The sequence below is a fragment of the Saccopteryx leptura genome, chromosome 1 (assembly GCF_036850995.1).
Source record: "Saccopteryx leptura isolate mSacLep1 chromosome 1, mSacLep1_pri_phased_curated, whole genome shotgun sequence".
In the NCBI taxonomy this organism is placed as follows: domain Eukaryota; kingdom Metazoa; phylum Chordata; class Mammalia; order Chiroptera; family Emballonuridae; genus Saccopteryx; species Saccopteryx leptura.
The window spans coordinates 118,919,934-118,945,266 of NC_089503.1; positions in this window are offsets into that span (position 1 = coordinate 118,919,934).

Below are 25,333 nucleotides of genomic sequence, written 5' to 3' on the forward strand. Positions count from 1 at the left end.
GAGCCACTCTAGCGCCTGGGGCAGAGGCCAAGGAGCCATCCCCAGCGCTCGGGCCATCTTTGCTCCAATGGAGCCTAGCTGCGAGAGGGGAAGAGAGAGACAGAGAGGAAGGAGAGGGGGAGGGGTGGAGAAGCAGATGGGCACCTCTCCTGTGTGCCCTGGCCGGGAATCGAACCCGGGACCCCTTGCATGCCAGGCCGACACTCTACCACTGAGCCAACCGGCCAGGGCCAATTCTCAGATTTTTTTAATGTCTAGTTTAATAACAAAAATCTTTTTGTCCTCTGAATACAGAATGGAACATTTAAGGTCTAATGACATTTGTTGTTAAAAAATAAATTTTTTATTTTATAATTGCAGTTTGATGTACTTTTGGGTCCAAGAAGTTTTTAAAAGATTTGTACCAAATGAGTGAAATAGGTTTATTTTTGTATGGTTTATTCTTCACCTGTTTTTCATTAATCTCAGCTTATACTTAAACATGCAGTCACACAATGTGACCTATAAGGTTTGTTATTTGAACTATTAAGGGTTATTCTGTGGATACAGAATGATTAAGTTTTATTACTCCAAGATCAAAATTAGAAGTCTTATTCTGAAACTTTATGTATATTAACACATGCACACACAAATACATATACGTATATTTGTTCTGGGGAATTATGGAAAATCAGTAAGCTCTGCTTTTGCCTTTTGTAGGCTAACCTCTAATTGTTGGGTAATATTAAAGTCACCTTATAGTTGAGAACTTCAGAGGTTAGACATCTCTGCTGATGAGGAGCATTACGCTATTTATACCAGGGTTCAAACAGGTCAGTGAAACATTTTACAAGCCTAAAGATGGGCTGCGTAGTGGGAAGTAGACATTTTTTTTCTCAGTTTAGTCATGGTTCTGAGTACAGGTGGTGACATTGTCTCCTAATCAGATATCAATTTCCAATCTGGTGCAGATAAATATGACCATGTGCAATTTTAACTGGTATAACTTAAAAGGTCCTACTGTTATTAAGCTCCACGGATAAGAAGATCTTATGTTCTCCATTCTCCATTTTTCGCCTACCTTTATTTACTCACTCTGAAAAGTTTCCATGTATTTTAGAACATATTATGCAGACCTGCTCACTGTCTTGATTTTGAAATAGGTGTATTAACATTAACTTAAAAGGTTTTACTGTGTAGTAAATTCTACTTCCAGAGACAGAATTCTATTCAAGGCCTCCTACTCTGTACTATACACTCTCCCAACTCCTATGAAGCTTAACACCAAAGTAATTCCATAGTAATTCTTTTTCCAGCCATAACTGACATGGCATAGATAGAAAAAAGAAAGAGAGAGAGAGAGAGAGTGAGAGAGAAGATTATTGCAGTTATTCAGTGGTTATGTTTTGCCTTCACTTACTGAAGACGAATATTGGTGAAACCAATCTCGAGTCTGATGTTTGGCATCTGCCACTAAGAATTATGTGGGTAAGGTTTACACTTGAGGTGAAGCTACTCACAGCACCATTGCTGGCAAATACATTGTCCTAGTTTTTATGATTCTATATCTGTACCCCTGCTTGCTAATACTGGCTTCTTTTTTCCTACCTATTTTGTTAATGTTAGCCTTGAAGAAATCCAGTTCATTATTTGGACAAGACCTTAGAGTTTTTAAGTAGTAGAGCCAAGATGCACAGCCCATCAGGATGGCCCCCAAGTCTTTGCTTTTTCTTCTATCCCGCACTGCTGCTCTAATTTTCTTTTGCTTAATTTTCCTCCACTGAATGTTTTTCTAAAAGTTTTCAAATAACATTATAACAAACTCTGAAATATTTAATAAGGCCTCCAGCTCATGCATGTGCGTTTCTGAATCTACTTCGCCAGTCTCATTCCGTAAATCTATCGCCTTCTCTACCAACTACAAACACAGTGAATTGCTTTCTGTTTTTTGAGTGTTCCCTGTGTTTGCCTGCATCAAGGTCTTTGCATATACAGTTTTCTTTGTCTGAGAGGTCTCCATTACCTAGCATGATCTTCTATCTTACCCCTGCCTCTTAAACTGTTAACTTCAGGTAATTCGTCTTCCAAGTCCCAGGTGAAGGTCCCAAGGAGGCACCCTGAGTTGCCAGTCCTGATTATATACCCACCACCTTCACATGTTCAAGCCCTGACTGATCCCACCTCCTCTCACCTCATAGGTCTATCTCTGGACCTACTAAGTCGCAGCACATTCCTCTGGTTCAGTTTTTTTTTCATAAATTTTTTGTACTTAAGATGCAGGAAATCAGAATGCACATTTGTAGAGGCAGTTGGTTTATTATATTGGTACCAATTGTTTTCCCTAAATACTGCTATTAAAAAGGCATATCTTATTTCTCAAGAGATATTAAAGTTGGAAAGAAAAGCCTGCAGTGATATTTCACAAATAGCCCTAAGCAGTTTTCATATGACTTACGAGTTTGTTATTAGTGCTATAGCCACTTAGTAAATCAGGAAACGAAAGCCAAAAGGGAAGATGCTAAATACCTGGTGAAGATCAAATGAATAAATCCTTCAAGTCCTTTATGAGACTGAACCAATCCCCTCTGTGACAATTAGCTTGTGCTTGCATATGTCAAAGTACTCGTGTCACCCATACCCCCTCTAATGTCAATGTCCTGGTTTTGATGAGGTTTTTTATTTGCTTATCTGACCTTCCCAAGACTGCTTGTCTCTTAGAAGCCTTTTCTTTCAGCTCAGGCTGTGGAAACCTCTGCTGCCCTCTTCTGGCGGCAGCTAGTAGTTAGGATTTGTTCTTTAGATTCCAGTTCCATCTCAGGACAAGATAGGAGAAAGCAAAACAAAGCAAGAAAATACCACTCAGCCAGTTGCATCACTAAAAGTGCTGTGTTTGATCCCCTAAAAGAGTATTATGTTTGTCATAAGACATATAAATTCAATATTGTTTCTTTTCTTTTTGAATAAACATATTTCTGTCCTGCATCATTAAAGTGAGACTAGAATGTGAAAGACTAGATGATTGATGTCCTGTATCTCACTTTTTTCCCCTCAGTAAAGTTTGTGAATGACATATGAAAAGGAAAGGTGTTCCAAGAAACTATTACTCTAAAGGTTGACTTCTATTGCAACCTTTTGACCTGGTATATTCTGGCCGAATGGCACACTATTCAGTAAAACTTCATCATATGACAATCAACAAACGTAACCTGGGAATTTACTAGTTGTCAGGGTTCTCGTTCTTCTGACTGAATGTCACCTGTTTTGCCACCAACTGCTGTCACCCAAATTGACATGTGTTCCTAAAACAGGCCACGGTAAACTACAATGGTCCTTTTTTCCGCACTCCAAATTGATAATTGTACTATTAGTATAATCAGTTAATATGATTCCGGTATGTATTTTATTTCTTTTCACAAATTACTTTTTATTGTATTTCCTTTTCATGCTCATATAAATTTGAGAAACAGCTTGTCAAAATCTACAATCAAGTCCTGCAGAGTTTTTTATTGAATTGTTTACAGACTGTGTGTAAAATGATGTGTTGAATCTTTTTAATTTTTAATTAATAACTCCAGCAATTACTAAATGTATAACTAACCTTTAAAATCCTAATTAAATTTAGCATTTACCAGTTCAAGTAAAATGTTTATTTTTAAAGCCACATAGGAGCCACATAGGTACCTTTCTTCTTTTATTTTATGTTATGGTTGTCATAAATATATTACCTCTACCTACATTGAAATCCTCACTAGAAAGATTTATTAATTTAGTTTCTAACATTCATAATTTTTAAAGATGAGAAAATAGTCATATTTATTAAATATTTGCCTTTGGAAACCATAATTCTTATAGTTTAAAGATTGCCTCTATAATCATTTTTTAAGCCTGAAGAATTTTCTTTAACCTTTTTTTTTTTTTTTAGAGTGAGACTCTTCACAGATCTTCGCATTTTCCTTCATCTGAGAGAATGTCATTATTTAGCATTCATTTCTGAGGCGATTGTAACAGAACTTAGAATTCTGGGTTGAAAGTTTGTACTCCTAACCCCCTCCCACGTAATTTAAATAAGTCTTTCTGATGTCCTCTACACAACATGTTTTCTAAAAATAATTCACAGTCATTTAAATTGTTATTCCCAGTATGCTTGGTGTCTTTATTAAGCCTTTTGTATTCAGGATTATAATTTTTTATCTTTAGTTTTGAGATCTTTGATCATGATGTGCCTAGGTATGATTTATACTTTCCAGTTTGCTGAACTTTAATCTACATGTTCATTATTTTTAAACCATATTTGGGGAGTTTTCACCATTATTTCTTCTTCTCTACTCTAAACTAATCTCATTTCTTCTTTCCTACTAAGACTCCAAAGTAATAAATGTAAGACTTTTTGATATTGTCTCACAAACTCTTGAGGCTCTAGTTTTTTCTTTTATCTTTTTCTTTCTGTTCTTCAAATGGAACAAGTTCTGTTGCTATATCATCAAGTTTTTTGACATTTTTATCTATCTTCTACATTCTACTGTTAACCCTTCACGGTGAATTTTTATTTTTGGTATTACATATTTCATTTCTAACAAGTCTACTTTGTTTTCTTTTTATAGTTTCTATTTCTCTGATAAGAATTCTATCTTTCCTTTTAAGGTCCTCACTGCTCCCACGTGGGACCATGGTTATAATACTTGCTTTGAAATCTCAGCTTCGAGTTTGCAGCTGTTATTTGGTCACTTGTTGCAGTTTTTATTATGTTGAGGTATTTTGGATTGGTCTTTGGACATTTCCAATACTCTTGGAGATGCTTGATTCCTTCAAAGTTATTTAAAGGTTATCTGTTGAAATTTTGTCTGTCTGTTTATTTTTACAGGCAGTTAACCTGGTTAGGTCAGTCAACCAATGCGTCTCATGTCTGAGAGATGATCCCAGTGTCGGTCTGGTTCTCACTGCCTTTGCTGAGCTGTTCATGCTCCTCAGAGTAAGTGCCATTTAGAGGGATTTGGACAGTGCCAGAGATTAGTGTATTTTTTCTGTAAACAGTAAAGAACATTTTAGATTTATGGATCACATATGGTCTCTGTTGCATACCCTGCTTTGTTTCTTGTCTGCTTTCTTACTTGTTTACAGCCCTTAACCACCTAAGAACTATTCTTATCTCATGAGCTATGCAAAGTCTGTCCATGGCCTGGACTGTTCTGTAATGATGCAGTTTTTCCGACCTGATTTATAGAGTATTTAGTCCTCAAAGTCTCCACAGTGCTTCTCAGAGTCTGTTCTGTGAATGGAAAGCTCAAGAGTAAGCTAGAGATATGTATTGATCCCCACACAGAATTGCAGAATCAAGGGATTAAATTTACGTCTCGCCAGGATTTCCTTCACACTTTCTTAAACCCAGGGGCCACTGGAAGCTGATCATAAAAAAAAATATGACAGCAAAAAATACTATATTTTGGTTTCAATAGCTTTTGCATTGTCAGCCTCTCTAAGAAATGGGTCTATTGCACAAATAGTCATCAACAGAAGGAATTTTTATGGTGTCAAACTGAATTGGACATGAATAAATATAACTTTCCAGAGATCCAGAAGACTACAAAATGTTAACTCATAAAACTGTAAATGTGGGAAACACCTTATGAAAATATATATCTAGAAATTACACAGTACAGATTTTCTCTCATATTAACCAGATTACAAAGGATTTCTACAATTTTTGCATTTTCAAATGTTACCATTTTTAAATTTTGTTTATATGCATAGAATCATAATTTTACACTTATTTTCTTTATGTAAAAAGAAGTGATTACATAGTTAATAAAAATAAACAAGGAAGAATAATTCAATAATAACATAAATATTAAAATATACATTTAATGATTTGAGACCTTTGTATACCTAAAGTGATTATCTAGATACTTGTGGTAAATAAAGATTAACTTAATATTAATTGTACAAAGAAATGAATCCAGGTACATTTATTGATGTAATCATAGAGCCTTTAGAAAGTAAGACAAATAATGTAAAGATGATTAAAGGTTCATAAAGATCTAGTAAGAGTACTTTTCTTAAAAAAATTTTATTTTTATAACCTTAAAATGTGATGGTCTTAGTAGCAAACTGATGTCTTTTTGCAGGCTTGGAATTCTCTTTAGTAATAATACTTTAAGTTTATATATGTTATAATTGGAGAAAAATATGGAATGAAAAGTGGTTGCAATAAAATTAACCATCTATTTGAAATATGTGCTTTGAATGACAATGTAATACAACTTAGTCTATTAAAATTCTTTATAAAATGAAATTAGCCCTGGCCGGTTGTCTCAGTGGTAGAGCGTTGGCCTGGAGTGCAGGGGTTCCGGTTCGATTCCCGGCCAGGGCACACAGGAGAAGCGCCCATCTGCTTTTCCACCCCCACCCCCTCTCCTTCCTCTCTGTCTCTCTCTTCCCCTCCTGCAGCCAAGGCTCCATTGGAGCAAAGATGGCCCGGGCGCTGGGGATGGCTCCTTGGCCTCTGCCCCAGGCGCTAGAGTGGCTCTGGTCGCAATAGAGAGACGCCCCAGAGGGGCAGAGCATCGCCTCCTGGTGGGCAGAGCGTTGCCCCTGGTGGCGTGCCGGGTGGATCCCAGTCGGGTGCATGCGGGAGTCTGTCTGACTGTCTCTCCCCGTTTCCAGCTTCAGAAAAATCCAAAAAAAAAAAAAAAATTATTTTGCTTTTTGGTAGAGTATTAAAACTAACATCCTTTAGTTTAAGTCATAATGGAAGCAAAAACTCCATTTATTAGTTAAATAAACATTTTTTTTAGCATCTATTGATGCTTCCAATAAAAAGTCAGAAACCACACAGAATTTTGAAAGAGAAAGTTTAATATAAAGAACTATTAACTATAACAGGGGATTGGTATAACAAAGGATTGGTAGTAAGAAGTAAAGAAAATCCTCGCATTGTAAGAATAATAGGTAGAAGAAGCACTGATTCTACTCAGGCTGAACTCCAGTGCTCGAGGGAGAGATGCTCTGGACTTGCGCCCAGGCAGTGATGTGCTTGTGGCGCATAATGGCCGAACTTGTTGGAGATTTACGCTCCATGTTAGCAGAGAAAGTTAGTCAAAGGGTGGTTTCACTCTCCTTCATACTCCCCCCAGGGGTGTCAGGAGCAGCTACTGTCCAGGTCACTGCTGTCTATAACGTACTACAGAAGTCAGGAGCCAAAGAAGCTGTGTCCACTGCAGAAACATCACGAGAGCAGCACTAAAAACAAGAAAGAAAGGGAAGCTTTGCTAATCAAAGATTTTAAGCAGAAATCGGAAATTTAGAAGATCTAGAGCTGAGAGTAATTTCAATATATAAGAAAAGAGCATTGGAGAGGGGAGTGAGGGGGGAGGGGCATGATGGGGGTTAGGTACAAGAATCATCTTGCAGAAGCACATTTGTCATGAGGTGAATAATCGGATGTGTCAGTTGTGGTTACCGTAAGGTGGGTGATGCGGAGGTTGGTAGGTATTTGGTCAGAAGGGGAACTAGGGTTTATTTAGCCTTGTTAAGTTTTGAAAAGTTCTTTGGTTTTCACTCTCTGTGAGATGAGTAGTCATTTGAAAGATTTAAGCAAATGAGTGGTGTATGTTTTAGAGCTGTCATCCTGGCCAATCTTAGGACTGAATGTCATGGGAAATGGGCTAAAAATTTTGCAAACAACAAAATTTAAAAATTTTAGTGCCATAGCTTAACACTGATTTGTGGCAGATATTTCTAGGGCTCACCAATATTTTTGTTCTCTTCTTCTTTCTGATCCTACAGATATGTTAGGTTTTCTGGTCTCCCTTTTACTTAGCATAGCCATAGTACTGATTTGGGGAAAAATGAATGTGAGATTGGAGGGATTTTTTTTTTTTTTTTTTTTTTTTTTTAGCAATTAGTATATGTTATCTTAATACAGGTGTCATTGCCTTGAAATGCTTAGGTGCCTTTATAAAAATATAAATATGTGATGATTTTTTTAATGGCTAGATAAAAAATCTGAGATCTGTTATGAAACAAAATTGTTTAGAAGACAGACATAATGCATTTAAGCCTGTATCTCTTAGTGAACTGACTGGAAAGAATCAGAATATTGTGCATTATTTGTCTTCAGCTAATCTGAATAAGAAACAGGCACAGGTAAGAATTGTCTGGCCTTTAGACAGTGATCAAATAAAATAGGGACTCAATGTTCAATGGTCTAGGAAGTGGAAAAGATGTGAGCTTCAGACCCCAATAACAAGCACTAAAACTAAAATGATTTTGAGCAACAATGGCCAGTCCAACTCAGTTGCATAAAGTATTTCAAGTATAAGTTCAAGTGGGATCAAGTGTCTCAAAGTAGCTGCCATTAATGCATGAGAAAGAAAGGCAAGAGAATGATAGTGACTTTAGGAAGTGGGTCTAGGAAACACCTTTGAATATGGAAACTTTCATGGGAAATTGTGTAGAAGCAGACACTGGAAGCTGATGAACACTTTTAGGAAATGGTATTGCCAATAGAATCTTCAAGCTGAGACAAACATAATCTCAGGTCTGTGATTTTCAACCTTTCTTTTTTATCTCATGGCACACAGGAAATAATTACTAAAATTTTGCAGCACAGCAAAAAATATATTTTCAGATCTGATCAAAAAGAATAGGCATAATTTTGATTCATTCATACCGGATGGCTATTGTTGTGTTAGCTATTGTTAAGTTTTTCATTTGACAATCTAAAGAAATAAAAATAAGGTCAGTGCTCCTGACTAAATACTCCAGTATTGAATGTTCTGTGGCACACCAGTTGAAATTTCTGCTTTAGGCAATTCAAGTATGAAAACAACATATGAGCCCGCAAACTTGCATGTGTAGGAAGCAGCTTGAAAAACCCTAGAACTGTCAAAAAACTGTGGCACACCAGGAAGGGAATGTTTCCAAACACTCACTTCCCACGCAGCTAAGGGAAATAAAGGATGCCCGAGAGTCTCCTAGGGTCAAAGCAGAGTCTAATCGGTGGCTCTTTCTTTAGAGAAGAAACCTCACAAAGGTGCCCAGCTAGATTCACTTTATGGGAGTTTTAGTTGCAGGTGTCCCTGTTCCGATTCACGTTATAATAATTGAATGTGAGAGTTCTTTTGTCTTTTTATTTTATAGGTTACCAGATTTCAAGAGTGTAGAGCTTATTTGAAGGATTTTGAGTCCAAAACATGCTGAGGAATTCTGTTTCAATTTTTTTTCAACTCCTTTGTTGATTCTGTACCAGTAAGTCTCCAGATAAGACTGTGACAACAAAAAATACACATGGTTTTAAAAAGAAAGCAACTTTGCACAGCTGTCATCAACACAGGCCCTCTGATGATTTGATGTTCTTGGGTGACAAGTGCTGGCAAACAGAACCTGTCAAGCTGGGTTTCTGAGGAATAGTGGAACAGCACTATTTTGACCACCAACTCCATGGTCATTTGGGTTTTATATTAACAATTGTATGAAGCTACTGAGATTTCAAGGTTTATCAGTTATAGTAACTAAAATTATAACAATGAAATTGTTCTAATATTTGTATACTCTTGTTTTTTTCTATATTCAGTTATTATTAAAATGCAACAAAGGTTTCTTTAATAAAGACCTTAGATGTATTTGAGTCCTATTATTACTCAGAAGCATTATAATGGGAAGACTCAGAAGAACTGATATTACAACTAAAAGAGAAACAAAATATGTAAATCTTCTCTTGAAATTAATAAATTTTATGTATTATATTCTGAACTATATCCTAATATTGCTTCTTTTATGAAATAAATTCACAACTTAAAAATTAAATTTATTTTAATTCCATTATTTGTTGTAAGCTTATGTAATAATAATATAATTTTTTTAAGTCACCTGAAAATTAAGAAATTTTCTACATTAGTAGAGTAATAACTCAGCTAGAACAGCTCCCTTACTTGATGCAATATCACCAAATAATCAAATTAGTGTTTTATGAAATTGCATGATTTTTCTAATTCTTGGTGAATAGTGAATTTTGTATATATATTTTAAAAACATTTGTATTAGTTTCTAGGGCTGCCAACACAAAGTATATACTATAAACTAGATAGCTTAAGACATAAAAAAAAAAAAAAAAAACTTATTGTCTTGTAGTTCTGGAAGCTAGAAGTCCAAATTCAAGGTGCTGACAAGACCGTGCTCCTTCTGAAACTGGTAGGAAGGCATCCTCTCTTGCCTTTCCTTGGCTTCTGGTGACTGCCAGCAACCCCTGGTGCTCCCTAACCTGCAGTTTGCACGTATCTCAACCTTTCCTTCTGTTATCACTTGGTGCTCTCTCCCTTTCTGTCTCTCTGTCCTCTTTTTATGAAGACACTAATCATCATATTTTAAGCAAAATCATTGTCGTCACTAAAACTCTCAAAGTGGATGAGCAGGGCACATTAGAATCCAGTTTAATTAATAAGTACATAGAACTACATGACTTTATACTGGTAATAAATAAACAGGAAATGAGATCTTTACTACAACATCCCAATTTTTTTATGTTATGTTAGTATGGACCATGCAATTGCCCTTATATTTCGTTTTTTGTTGTTTTTTTTTCACAGAGACAGCGAGAGTCAGAGAGAGAGAGATAGATAGGGACAGACAGACAGGAACAGAGAGAGATGAGAAGCATCAATCATTAGTTTTTCGTTGCGACACCTTAGTTGTTCATTGATTGCTTTCTCATATGTGCCTTGACCGTGAGGCTACAGCAGACTGAGTAACCCCTTGCTCGAGCCAGCGACCTTGGGTCCAAGCTGGTGAGCTTTGCTCAAACCAGATGAGCCTGCACTCAAGCTGGCAACCTCAGGGTCTCAAACCTGGGTCCTCTGCATCCCAGTTCAATGCTCTATCCACTGCGCTACCACCTGGTTAGGCTATTTTTCTTAAGAGTAAATGAAATTAAATAAAGAGTCCATTCTATCAAAACACTACATGGTATAATAATAATAATATGTTTGCATGTAGAGATGTGGCTAGAGCGCAGAGCACATTCCTAGCAGCTGTGGCTGACGCAATGCTGTGAGAATACTCCAGCTCCCAGAAGCCTCCTGGGCATACCCAGGAAGGAAGCTCACCCGCTATAAGGAAGTGACTTAGCGCCAACCAGGCAGCTTCCTGATTTTTTCAGCCATTGGCTATGAAGTACACGCTGTAACACCCTATTGGCTGAACCCATGTATATAAGCTAGCTTACTTCCTGAATAAAGTGGATCTGAGTCACTGAACCTGGTCCCTGGAGTCGGGTCTTTGCGTCTCCGTCGTCCTCACCCCCGGCAGGACTTGTTCAGAACTGGCGCCCAATGTTGAGCAGGGTCCTAACCAGCATCCAAGGGATGAATGAGTGACCCTCTGCAATGGGAAACCTTCTCCCCCCACTCTCAAGCCCCGCAGGCTCAAGCCCTGCACGCCCTGTTGCAGAGTAGGCGAGTTGAAGTTTGTGAAGAGGATCTCTGTACTTACTGGGAGATTCTCTCTGGTTTCAATCCCTGGATTGAGAACACGCCACTCTGGGACCCAGATACTTGGGCCCGAGCTCTCTGACGCGTTCGTTCTGCCGAGGTGCATGGGGGTCAAACATTCCCTCTTGGCCTGACTCCTGCCTTATTGGCAATACACGCCTGCCTGACTGGTGCTCCTCCTGGGGACCCTCTGCCAGTGCCAAAAATATTACAGGCTACTCCTCTCTCTGAGGAGCCCCTACCTCCCTATCTGCCCCCCTCCACTGAGGAGGAAAGTAGTTTAGCCTCCAAGTTTGACAAAATTGTGGCTGAGTGCGCAGAAATGAAACTAACTGAATTGCTAACTGCGCCATCAGCTCTGCCACCAGGAAAAGCAAAAGTCACTACTTCCTCATTCCCTACCGGGGCTCAATGCCCCACCCCAGCCTCTCAGAGGCCATTTTCTCCAATACGTGTTCCTGCTGCAGACCCATGGGCCAGCCTATACACCCCCATGTGTCTTTTTTTCTGTCTGTCTGTCTTGTCTATTTTTCTGTATCTCTCACTCTCTCTCTCCCCCACCCTTCATTCGTATCCAGCATCTACCCCTCTTCTGCACAGCATGCTTGCGTTTACAGATGCCAGCCAGTCCTATTGTGGAATAGTGTTCAAAACACAAACAGAAGGCACTAAATTCCACAAATTTAGCTATGAGGGATCCGTACAAGTAGGTGAACTACTAGCCATTTACTATGTACTACGTGTTTGGCAACATGGCCCTCTTAACATTTTTTCAGATAGTGCTTATGCAGTACAAACAGTTAAAGGCCTTGCCCATCCCACCTTCCTGCCCAAGCAGACATTGCTAGATAGGGCTCTCAGCCAGCTAAAGAACTGTTAGAGGAGCATCAACACCCTTGATATATTCAGCATCTTCGGTCCCATTCCAGCTTGCCTGGCCCCCTAGTGGTAGGCAACACACAAGTTGATTGTCTAGTTTTAACAGTCTCCCCTATTGAGCAAGCCAGACAACTTCATGCCCGTTTTCATGTCTGCCCACTCTCTCAAATCTCTCTTTCCCCATCTCACTCACGCAACCCAACCTACAAACACCTTGTTTGCATATGTAAACAGTGCGGGCTCTTACCACCCTTAGGCCCCCTACAACCACAGGGTGTCAACCCTCAAGGCTTACAGCCTACTGCTGTGTGGCAAATAAACATCACTCATGTCCCCCAATTTGGCAAACTCCACTACATACACGTAGCAGTAGATACCTTCTCCGGAGCCGTCTCAGCCATGACCCTAGCAGGAGAAAAAACTACACATGCAATTCATGCACTTCAACAGGCCATGCTTTGCGTTGGTGTACCTTGGGAAATTAAAACTGACAATGGGTCCTGTTAGACCAGCAGCCAATTTAAAGCCTTTTGTTCCCAATGGCAAATCACACACCGCCTTGGCATTCCTTATAATCCCCAAGGACAAGCCATTATAGAATGGCAACACAGAGACACTAAGCTTCACATTCAAAAAGAAAGGGGGGATATGCCCCGGGCCTCACCCGGAGAAGTGCTCCTCAGTGCTGTATTCTCTCTCAATTATTTAACTTTTGATTTTGAAGGAGTAACTCCTGCTTATAAACATTGGGGAGGCCTTCATAGCCAACCGACCTCGTTGCCGTTAGTACACTGGAAGAATCCAGCCACAGCTCAGTGGCAGGGACCACACCCTCTTCTAACACAAGGGAGAGGTTATGCTTGTGTTTTTCCAGAAAATAGCCCACATTCGATTTGGATCCCAGGAAGGAACATACAGCCACTACCGGTGTCCCAAGATGACCCCACCAACAACACCTCCAACACCTGCAAACCCTTCGGTTCAGGAGATGGCCAGCCTCAGCCTTGATGAACGGCCACCTGGACGAGGTCCTCAGCACTATTAGCCCCTGACAGACCCCCGGGTCCAGGCACTCTGTTCCTCCTCATGTGTGACATTATCACAGCAAACTCCCAGGTGCGAAGAGACCCTCACGTCTAGGCGGCTGTTCCCCACCCTGGCATAATTATGCCTATTGAAGTTAATAGCCCACAGTTTCTAGCAGTATATTCCAGTAACTGCTCCCTTAGTCTCCCTTGTGAAAATAGTGGCCGGGAATCCCAACAGTGGAACAGCACTATATGGGGTAACCTCAGTGACCCAATGCTACTTAAGTTTACTCTGAATAATAACACCGTCTCCTCGGAGGGATGGGTCCTCCTTTGAAATCATACTACAGGGGACTTTGCTGAAAATGGTACTACCAACCAAGGCTCAGTACTTGGCCTGCAAGCCCTCCTCCCCCTAGCTACTAACAGCTGGGTCAGCCCCACTAACTTTGCCTTCCCAGGGTTGCCTCTTTGCCCGTTCCTGGATGATGAACATCTAGGAATACTCCCAAGAGAAGGAATTCCCGGAGAGTCTGCCACATTGCCTCTGGCCTGGATGCGCAGACCATCAACCTCGGAGTTTGGCATCGGAAGCTGAGAGACGGAATGCAACCATATGCAGTATGCAGCCTGCAGCAAGCCATCCATTCCATGTTTGGACTATGGGACTTTTGTGGGAAAGGGGCGTGCATGGACCTACGTTCATTTTTACAGTCAAAATAGAACTGTGTTTAATGGCACCTAGAAGGTCTCTATAACACAATGGGAGAAAAATGACATCCCAACCCCTAGGAGGAATCCCCTGTTTAAGACCCCTGTTCTATTTCCTAACTAGTCAAACATTACAGAAGCTTGCCTCATTGTTTAATTATAGTTGTTTTAGTTCTACTAGGGTTCTGTTGCATAATGCATAGCATTCAGAAGCTACAACAGCAACAAGCTGTCATTCATCAAGTCCAGTTGGCCTTAATTAAAGGAGAAGGGGGCAATGTGGGTAGAGTGCAGAGTGCATTCCTAGCAGCTGTGGCTGATGCAATGCTGTGAGAATACTGCAGCTCCCAGAACCCTCCTGGGCATACCCAGGAAGGAAGCTCACCCGCTATAAGGAAGTGACTTTGTGCCAACCACGCAGCTCCCTGATCTTTTCAGCCATTGGCTATGAAAGACACGCTGTAACACCCTATAGACTGAACCTGTGTATATAAGCTAGCTTACTTCCTGAATAAAGTGGATCTGAGTCACTGAACCTGGTCCCGGGAGTCGGGTCTTTGCATCTCCATTGTCCTCACCGCTGGCAGGACTTGTCCACATATAGATGTAAATGTATTTGCTCATTTTATTCTCTATTACCCATTTTAGTGGAAAAACACTTTATTTTTCCTGGGGAAACAGCATGAATTTATCTATCTGCCTATTACCATAATTTATGTTTTTGCAAAGAAAAAGATAAATGTCTTAAAGGTAATTGTACATGGAAATATCAAGTTTAATTGCTCCAGAAAATTCTGTAGTTTTAAATTTTTTTTTTAATTTTAGTTCAATATAAAAATATTTCTTTCCATTCTAAAATATATTCTAGGTCTACTATGTATTTCTACTTCAGTATGTTTCTATTTTATTACAAACAAAGGAGAGTTTATCTGTCCTTAGATAATAGCTCAGAAGCCGTAGAAACCGCCTGTTTATATTACCTCTTCTTTCCTTCCTCTTCGTAAACCTTTCCAACAGAGTGAAGGTACATTTTAGTTTTATTAGGCCATAAAACTTGGTGCAATACATTTCACCCTTTTACGAATTGTCTTGAGAACTTTATAATTGCACTTCATTGTGCCTTGGTGTCAGATATGCTCTTTTATGACCTACTCTTCAAACCTCACTCATTACTCTTCTCAGCTCCTCTACTAATAAGCAATATTGTATTTCTTAACATCTTTTGTCAGTTCCTAAGCTGTTAACTACCCTGAGCGAGTATTTTTGCTTATGTTTGCTTGTGTTTGACCACAGAATTCGATCTCACTTCCGATTTTTTTCCTATTTCTTTTATAGAAATCCATTTTTTACCCTGACAAATTTTTTTATTTTCTCTTGCCTGAAAAACTCATCCACAGTCATTTTGAAAAGTTATTCTCAGTACAATAAATTATACTAATTTGTGCAAATTAAAGATTTGCACAGATTAATTATACCAATTAAGATGTTACAATTCTTTGATGGTTAACATTTTGGAAATTTTGTTATTCTTGATAGAAAGCAAATGCAAATAAGGCTCCATAGAATGAGCTGGTAGTTGTATATAATATGGAAATAGTGTTATTAGGGGTGCAGTTTGAAGGTGCTTAGGAAAAAAACTGAGGACCAACAGATTATAACGAAGCTCTGAGAGGCAATGAGAAAAAACTTTGCTTATGCAGGGTAAGAAAATTTAGAGACTAAAAATCTAAACCTAAGTTGTTTTGTTATTGGTGTTGTTTCTACTTCCTTTCCTTCTCTATCAAGCTTATTGAGGTTGCATAAGATTGTTTTTATCTTTATCTGCAAAACTGTTTCTATGAGGTGGAATTGGGGATTTCGGGAAGGATAGTCATGGAGTAGTGACTGCCGTAGATAGATGTTCCCTTAACCTTCCAGATGAGACGCATAACACTTCAAGCAATGAATGAAGAGTCTTGAGCAATGTAGAATATCCAGGGTGGAGAGAGGTGTGATAAAAATATTTTAGAGTTACCTGGAAAGGGAAGCTAAAGGCTGGGTTATTACAGAGATAATAACTATATAGATATAGCCTAATGATTGTGATAGTCACAACTGTGGATTCAAGGAGATACATAAGCCCAAAGGACTGCATAAAAGCAAATGAAGGGAAGGGGAAAATTTTGGCTTATCTCTGCATTCACTGAAAGTGAAAGAGAAAAATTAATAAAAAATAAGAATTTGGTTCATTTACTTCATGTATGTTCTATATCTATTGTATTTTTATCTTTCTATATCTATATTTATCCTAGTTTTTCTAATTTTATGCATGTCTTAGAAATAGTCTTAGAAATGTGGGCAGACTGTTCAGGACAATGACAAAAAATTGCACAATTAAGTGTAACAGATCACAAGGAGAACTACTTCATGGTCCCACAGGTTAAGAGTTAAGCTACTTGACTCAACACTATGTTAGTTTAAGTATGTGTAACATTTGCTTAAGTATTAAATTTTTCTCCTGTTTCAGATCTAGTAGGAATATAAAATATTTTAGTCTAATTATTGTTTTTTCATTTTTCTTTATACTTATTTATTAATGAAGATTCTATTAAATGCATAAAAGCTGTACTAAAGAAATGATGTGATTTATATTAAAATTGACTTCAGTTTCATTAAAAATCATACCAAGTAATTTCTTTTTAGAAGAAAATAATAGAAATTGAGAACTTATCTTTAGTTTTTTAGTATTTTCTTAGTAATATGACTGTTGATATGCTATTACTTACACTCATGGTTACAATATCACACCTATTCTTCTTCAAAGAAATTGTTTGCTCATGGCGTATATTTTTATTTTTCCATTTTATTTATGTTTTTTTTCCCCATTGATTTTAGAGAAGGAGAGAATGAGACAGAGAGAAAGAAAAAGAAAGAGAAAGAAGGGTAAAAGAGCAGGAAAGGAAAAGAATCAACTCATTCCTCTTAGTTGTGCACTTACTAGTGGCTTCTCATATGTGCACTGACAATGGATCAAACCCACAATGTCGGAGTGACCAGATGATGCTCTATCCACTGAACAACTGGACCAAGGGTTTATATTTTTTCATGTCAAATGACATAACTATTTTTAATTCAAGTAGAATGCTATAAGTTAAATGAAATTGCTTTAATATTATTCTTCCATCTTTAAAAATATTTTTTAAAACTATTATATAAAGGCATTTTGTTCTATGCCATGGTTTTGTAGAAAGACAAATAAGATACAATATTGACCTCACAGAGACTGTGAGTCTTCAGAATTAAAATCACTCTATAATTACCAGGATATATTTTTAAAATTAAAGCAAAAGTACTTTGAACACAATTTATTTTTTAAATAATTTAGACCTATTTCAAGATACCATGGTAATCTAATGTATCACTTGGAATAAATATACTTATGGTACTATAGCTTTGCTCTTAAAACAGAATAAAAATTCATGACCTTTTATATAATATTTATGTTTAATTATCTATGTATAATCTTGTTTGTTATCAATAACATATATTTACCTTTAAGCTGATTGAATAATTTGCACATGTAATGAACATCTTCCTTCAATGATTATTTATTATGTGTTTACCACAGACCAGCTACTGACTTCAGTGATGAGGATACTGACAAAAGAAGAAATCCAATTCCCTCCTTTCTTGGAGTTCTCATCCTAAAAGAGAAGAGATGAAAATTATACAACACACACACATACATATACATATATATGACAAATGTGTATATTTTATTTGTTTTTACATGACATGTCCAGAAGCAATATCTCTGGAGCAATCGTATTTGAACAGAGAGCTGAATGATGTGAGCATATGACCACAATTATACTGGTATAAGCGTTTTCTGGATAGAGGAGACAGCAAGTATGAAGGCCTTAAGACAGGAATGTACCTTTGTGCATGTGGAATATCAAGGGACCATTTGGTAATAGCAAGGAATGTAGACATAATGTCAAGAGATGCATCCAGAAGATGAAAATGGGTGAAATGATGAAGATACTATGATTCAGATTAAGGGTCTTGACTTTGATTTTAAATTATATGGAATGCATTAGACATTTTTAAGGGGCGGGGGATCCCTCTGCTTGCCTCGACAAGAATAGTCTGAAAAGTTCTAAAAGAAGAAACCTGGGAATCAGTTAGAGGTTATTGCTATTGTCCAGGTGAGAGTTTATGGTGGTTACAAGTTGCTGTGGTAGAGAAGAAAAGATCATAGTCAAATTTTAAACTAAATTGAAGACTGAAGCAACCAAATTTGTTCATGCCTTGTGTATAGAGTAAAAGAAAAAAAAAATTGAAACAATGACATTGTTTATTTAAGAAACTTGAAGGATTGATTGTTGCCCACATCATACATGAACAATGATAGTTTAATTTCTCCAATAAAAGTAGTGGGAAAGTTATTGATATATATATAAATAAATTCAATACTCATAATAATAACATCTGATTGTATAACATTAGAGGACTCTTTAAACTAAGTGAAATTACTAGTTGTATTTTTTTTTCCTAGAGTAAGTTTATTAAATAACTTATGAGGTAAGTAAACTAACAGTATCTTTTCACTTGATATGCCACAGGGGGGAAATATTTATTGGAAATCTAGGCACATATGCAACAATATTGCTTAAACTGCTCTAAATTATTTTTTCAATCAAACAAAATTGCCCAACAATTTATAGTCACTGATGGAAGGTTAAATCAAATCAGAACAGATGCATCATTTTTGAAACATAATCATACACTCCTTCTTATCCAAAGGATGTACATAATAATTGGTAGTCCTAATTTGCATAATGAGAAGGTCTTTAAGAGGTACAAGAAGAAATGATTATTTTTGATAATGTTGATACCTTCAATTAAATTATAAACCATTAAATTTAGTAATATGTATCTAAGTTTCTGAGGACATAATTTTTAAAATAAAATGTACTACCAAATGAAATTGAATTCACTATAAAATATTTGATTTATTATTTAAATGTAACTCAATTTACCATAACCAAAAAGGATGCATGACATAATTTAGAACTATTATTTTTCTTTTCTGATATTTTATGTTAGGTAATGTTTGGTTTTTTTGTTTGTTTATCAATTTTTTGTTGCACTGTAACTGCAATGTCTGGCAGTAATATTATTGTAACACTCAACTTTTTTATGAAAAGGAGTATAAAGTACAAAGAAAGTCAGAAACAATCATGAAATTTATAGTTTACTTATAGGTAGTGGAATCATTAAACATAATAAAATTATACTATACATAAATAAACACATTATTATGCTTTTTACAATATAATTTTTCAATGTCCTATGTTATAAAGGATGGAATATCACAACACTTTTGTTTATAACAGCAATGGATTGTTTCTTCTCCCATTTTGTGAAAACAGAATACCAGGAAGTAACCATTCATTTATGGTTCTTGATAGTGTATAGAATTTTTATCTGATATATACTATAGACATTAACTACATTTTCTGCAAGGTTTAGACTAAGCAAACATGAACTGATAGATATGAGAACCACCTCAGGAAAGGGATATATTTGACCTAGAATGTGGGAAAATTTAGCACTACTAATATGTCAATCTACCATCTATCTATTTAGTATTGCTAATTCTGATTTTTCTTATAAAAATATATATAAGATATGAGATCATCTTTAAATTTTAATATTTTATTTTAAGTTTTATAATACCCTCATGTACTAAATAAATTTTTTCATTGAATAATTCAGAAAAAAACCCAAAATACTTGCTAAATAGCAATTTGAGGTCATTCTAAAATGTAAACCCAAGGTTTACAATAAAAAGCAAGACAACCATATTCTCTGCAATATTCTATTTCAGTGTTTCGAAATGTCATTACTTGTTATTATTTTTAAAAGGTATTAAAACTGGTCATTAATCAAAAGTATCTGCAGAATTATGTTTTCTTTTGCTAAAACATTTGCAAATATTATATATGAAGTAGAAACAATTAAACATATTGTGTACAGGAATAGGGATAAAATAGTGTATATAAATGCAGGAAAAGATTGATAAAACTTCAAATATTTTCACAAATTATTTTCTGCTAATATTAAGAAGATCATCCCATGAAATGGTGGGGGAAGGGATCAATTGTCTGTGTTCCGCCTCATTCAGTATTTATGTTGAATAAAAGTAATTTAAAAGGATATAAGTAAACTAAAATAAAATAAAAAAACTCTGGTAACTGTGATAAGATTAATGGAGCTGATAGTGATTTTCAACATACTGTCTCATTGGATTTTTGTTTACTTATTCTATCAATTGTTAAGATAAAGTTGAAGTCTAATTGTCAACATATTTTTCTCAGATTATTCAGCTCTTACTTATGTTAACACATGCATTCACACTTATAACAATATCTTATTAAAAATAATCCTTTCAGCATTATAAAATATTACTTTTATCTCTGGTACTCTGTCCTGTCTTGGATTCTACTTTCTCTTTTATTAATATATCTAAACTGTCTTTCTTATGATTATTGTTTGTGTGGTATTTCTTTTCTATTCTGTTACTTTGAACCTGTCTGTGTTCTTTATATTTAAGATCTGCTTCTTTTTTTTTTTTAAGGATTGTTTATTTAAATTTTTTATTTATTCATTCATTTTTAGAGAGGAGAGAGAGAGAGGGAGAGAGAGAAACAAGAGAGAGAAGGGGGGAGGAGCTGGAAGCATCAACTCCCATATGTGCCTTGACCAGGCAAGCCCAGGGTTTCGAACCGGCGATCTCAGCATTTCCAGGTCAACGCTTTATCCACTGTGCCACCACAGGTCAGGCAAGATCTGCTTCTTTTTGACAATGTAGTATTAAATCTATTTTTATCTATTTTGATAAACTAAATTTTAATGAAATATTTAGAATATTTAAATTTAATATTTCTTTCAAAATTAAAGGTTTAAATCTACCATCTTAGTCTTTGTTTTCTGTTTGCTACTGATATTTTTATTTCTTTTTTTTCTATCTTTTTATGCATTAATTATTTATTAGTATTTTATTTTTTTCCTCTTTGGATTTTTACCTACACTTATTTTCTTAAATTCTTAGTGGTTGCTCTTCATCTATAAAGTGCATTTTAAAATATCAAATCTACCTTCATATAATAGCATAATATATAACAAGAAATATTCTCTGGTATTCTCTTTAAAAGTCCATAATAGAGTGTTATTATTACTGCTTTAAGCAATTACTTAAAATTAGAATATGAGAAAATAAACATCTTTACTACTAACCTATATATTTCCCATTTTAGAGGTGTTCATTTTTGTGGGTAGATCTAATTTCACTTATGATATCAATTATTCTCTGTAGTAATAATTTTCTTTTTTAAATTTATGTGTTGACATGGTTTCAAGTGTTCGACTCTATAAATCATCATCTGCACACATGTCATGTGCCCCTAAGCCCCATACAGTCTGTTTTACCCCATATCCTTCAATAATATTACCTATGCTTTAAGTATACTGAGGAATAATTAATCTATTTACATCTAAAAATGGCTTTAATTAACCTTCATTATTTTTTTTAAAGTGCTATAATTGGATATAGAATTTTTTCAGTGTTTTCTGTTTTAATTTTTTATTTATCATTTTTAAGAGAGAAAAGAAGGGAGAGAGAGACATCAATTTGTTGTTCCACTTATTTATGCATTCCTTAGTTGATTCTTGTCTGTGCCTTGACAAGGGATCGAATCTGAAACCTTGGTGTATCAGGATGATGCTCTACCTATCTGAGCAGCTCAACCAGGGTCTTCAGTGCTTTAAAGATGTCATTCCACTCTCCATTGACTCTCATTGTGTTGGATGAGAAATCAATGAAATTTCTTATTGTTTTAGAGCTATATTTTGTCTTTCCCTGGAGGCTTTTAGGTGTTTTCTCTTTATCACTGGTTTTCAGCAATTTAATCATGGAATGCCTTTGTGTATTTTCTTACTTCCATTTCCCCTTTCACATCAAGAAGGTATGTCAAGGTTTTTGGTTTTTTGTTTGTTTTGTTTTTTATTCATGGCCTGTTACTTTTTGCCAGCTTTGACAATTTACAGACATTTTTGTTTCAGCTTGTTTATGCAATAAAGTGTTTATTTTATACTCCCTCAAATTTACCAATCTTTTTACTTTTTGCTTATAAGATCTATACCTTGTTTAGAAAAGCTTTTTCCATTTTCAAAATAAGAGCTATGTTTCTTATGTAACCTTTAGAGTTAAAATTTTACATTTAAATATGTGATATACTTGGAAATTACCTGATATGGAAAGCAGGAGAGGTATCTCTGTTTATTTTACAATTAAATAGTCAGTATTAATTAAATAGTTGGGGAACCCCATTTTTTAAAATCTACTTTTCCCCTCTTGTTTAATATAACACATCTAATATTCCAAATTTCTATATACATCTCTCTTACATTCCAAAGGCCTTAAGTTATACCCAGGATAGGCTATAATTCACAAAATAAATATGCACTGAAGAACATGGAAATCTTGCTAAGTATAAATATTTTCATTTCCTTTGAATAAATTTCTAAAACTCTTTGTTTAAATAATATATGATTTTTTTAATTTGTCATATTACTTGTAATATTTTCAACTCCACAAACATATGTAAATTTTTATTTATCCACAATTTTACTAACACATGCTGGTCAGTTAAACAATTGCTAGTAACAATTGCCTAGTGTTTTAACTGGCACTTGTTTTTTCAACTGGTCTCATTATGGGTGAGACCATATAATTTATCACTTGTAACTAAATTCCTGCTGATTTGCTTTTGTACATTCTTTGACTATTTTCTATTGGTCTATTATTTTTCACATTCATTGATAAAACTTTTCCATACATTAGGAATATTAATCTTTTAGTTTTTGTTTAGATGATAATTATGTGGCCTGTTTTTATTTGCTCTTTAGTGAAGTTAGTGTATCTTTTTTCCGCATATCTTAATTATGCATGGTAGAAGTAATCATGCTTTGTATGTTTCTCTAGCAATCTTCTCTTTCCTGAAGTTGGTCCCTGCTATCGGCTTTTTCTTTTTCTTTTTTTTTTTTTTTTTTTGTATTTTTCTGAAGTTGGAAACGTGGAGGCAATCAGACAGACTCCCGCATGCGCCAGACCGGGATCCACCCGGCATGCCCACGAGGGGATGATGCTCTGCCCATCCGGGGCATCGCTCTGCCACAATCAGAGCCATTCTAGCACCTGAAGCAGAGGCCACAGAGCCATCCTCAGTGCCTGGGCAAACTTTGCTCCAATGGAGCCTTAGCTGTGGGAGAGGAAGAGAGAAATAGAGAGGAAGGAGAGGGAGGGGGGTAGAGAAGCAGATGGGCACCTCTCCTGTGTGCCCTGGCCAGGAATCTAACCTGGGACTCCCGCACGCCAGGCCGACGCTCTACCACTGAGCCAACCAGCCAGGGCCTTGGCTTTTTCTTAATGAAGAAGCACAGTGATCATATGGTATAGAACCAATGTCACCAGCACCAGTTCAATGTGATGTAGAGCCCCAGATGTGTACACCATTCATTCAAAGTCACAGAAAATATAAATTTACAGTAGAATAGATTTCATGAGGTAACAGCAAACCATGATCTTTACTGCCAAGATTCTTGTCCTTTCTCAATGAAGATAACAAAAGTAGTGTTCTGGAGATCACCGAATACTTGAGAAAAAGAGAATGATTTTCAGACATTTAAATCTGTCTTATTTCTGTATCTCATTTCAATGAATGTTTCTTCTATCTTTATATTAATTATTATTTTAAATTTGAAAATTCTGCAAATGTCTGTATTTTGTAGCCAAGGTCACAGTCACCACATGCATTTTATAAAGTTTGTGCTATGTCCACAAGTCTGTCCAAGGAAATTGGGAACTAAACCTGTACTCTGTATAACAGCGCCCTGCAGAGCCATGGGGAAAGGTTGATACATGTGTTAAAGTTACAGAAAGGTGTTGTATAAACTAACTAGTGATGAGCTTCATTAAATGAGCCCTGTTGAAATGGAAATAAAAATTAGTAATAAATCATAATAGAGTGAGAATAGTGAAAAATTCCCCACACTGGTTTATAAAGAATTTATTCTATGTTTTCTGCCAAGAAAAAAGCTTAATGATAAATTGTTTCATCATTTTATACTTCATGCCTAATTAAGGTGACAGATTGGTGAGATTTATAGCCAAAAATAAGACTCTAGCACTGGGTATCATTTACATTGGACTTTAAAAGATAAGAAAATGGTCTCTGCATTCCTGGCTAGAAGTCTACAGGTAAAAAAGAATAATTATGCAAAATTATAAAATCCCATTAGTCTAAAGCAGAAAGCAAAACTATTTCAGTAGAACTACTAGATTATAAATATGTAAATTAACTGTACTTTTTGATTGACAGTGGTCAAAAAATTTTGTTGCTTCAGTTTTTTGTGACTTAAATGTAATCATTAAAAATAAAGAAAGCTCCCAGCCTAACCAGGCAGTGCTGCAGTGGATAGAGCATCGGATTGGGATGTGGAGGACCCAGGTTCGAGACCCCGAGGCCTCCAACTTGAGTGTGGGATCTTCCAGTTTGAGCAAAAAGCTCACCAGCTTAGACTCAAGGTCGCTGGCTTGAGTAAGGGGTTACTCGGTCTGCTGAAGGCCCACGGTCAAGGCATATATGAGAAAGCAATCAATGAACAACTAAGGTGCCACAACGAAAAACTGATGATTGATGCTTCTCATCTCTCTCCGTTCCTATCTGTCTGTCTCTATCTATCCCTCTCTCTGACTCTCTCTCTCTGTAAAAGAAAAAAAATTAAAAAAAAAGAAATCCCCTGGCCATTTGGATCAGTGGTAGAACATCAGCCCAGAGTATGGATGTCCTGAGTTTGATCACTAGTCAGAGCACACAGAAGTGACAATCTCCTTCTCTACCCCTCCTGCTCTTGCTTCTTTTTTCTCTCTCTCTCTCTCTCTCTCTCTTCCCTTCCTGTAACCATGGCTCAATCAGAGCAAGTTGGTCCCAGTTGCTGAGGATGGCTTCATGGCCTCCACCTTAGGGGCTAAGAAGAGCTCAGTTGCTGAGCAATGAAGCAATGCCCCAGATGAGCAGAACATGGCCTCCTAGTGACCTTGTTGGGTATATCCAGTTAAGGTGCATGTGGGTGTTTCTTCTCTGCCACCTCTCCTCTTACTGAATTAAAAAAGAAAAAGAAAATAGACAAAAAATCTGGCTATTGAAA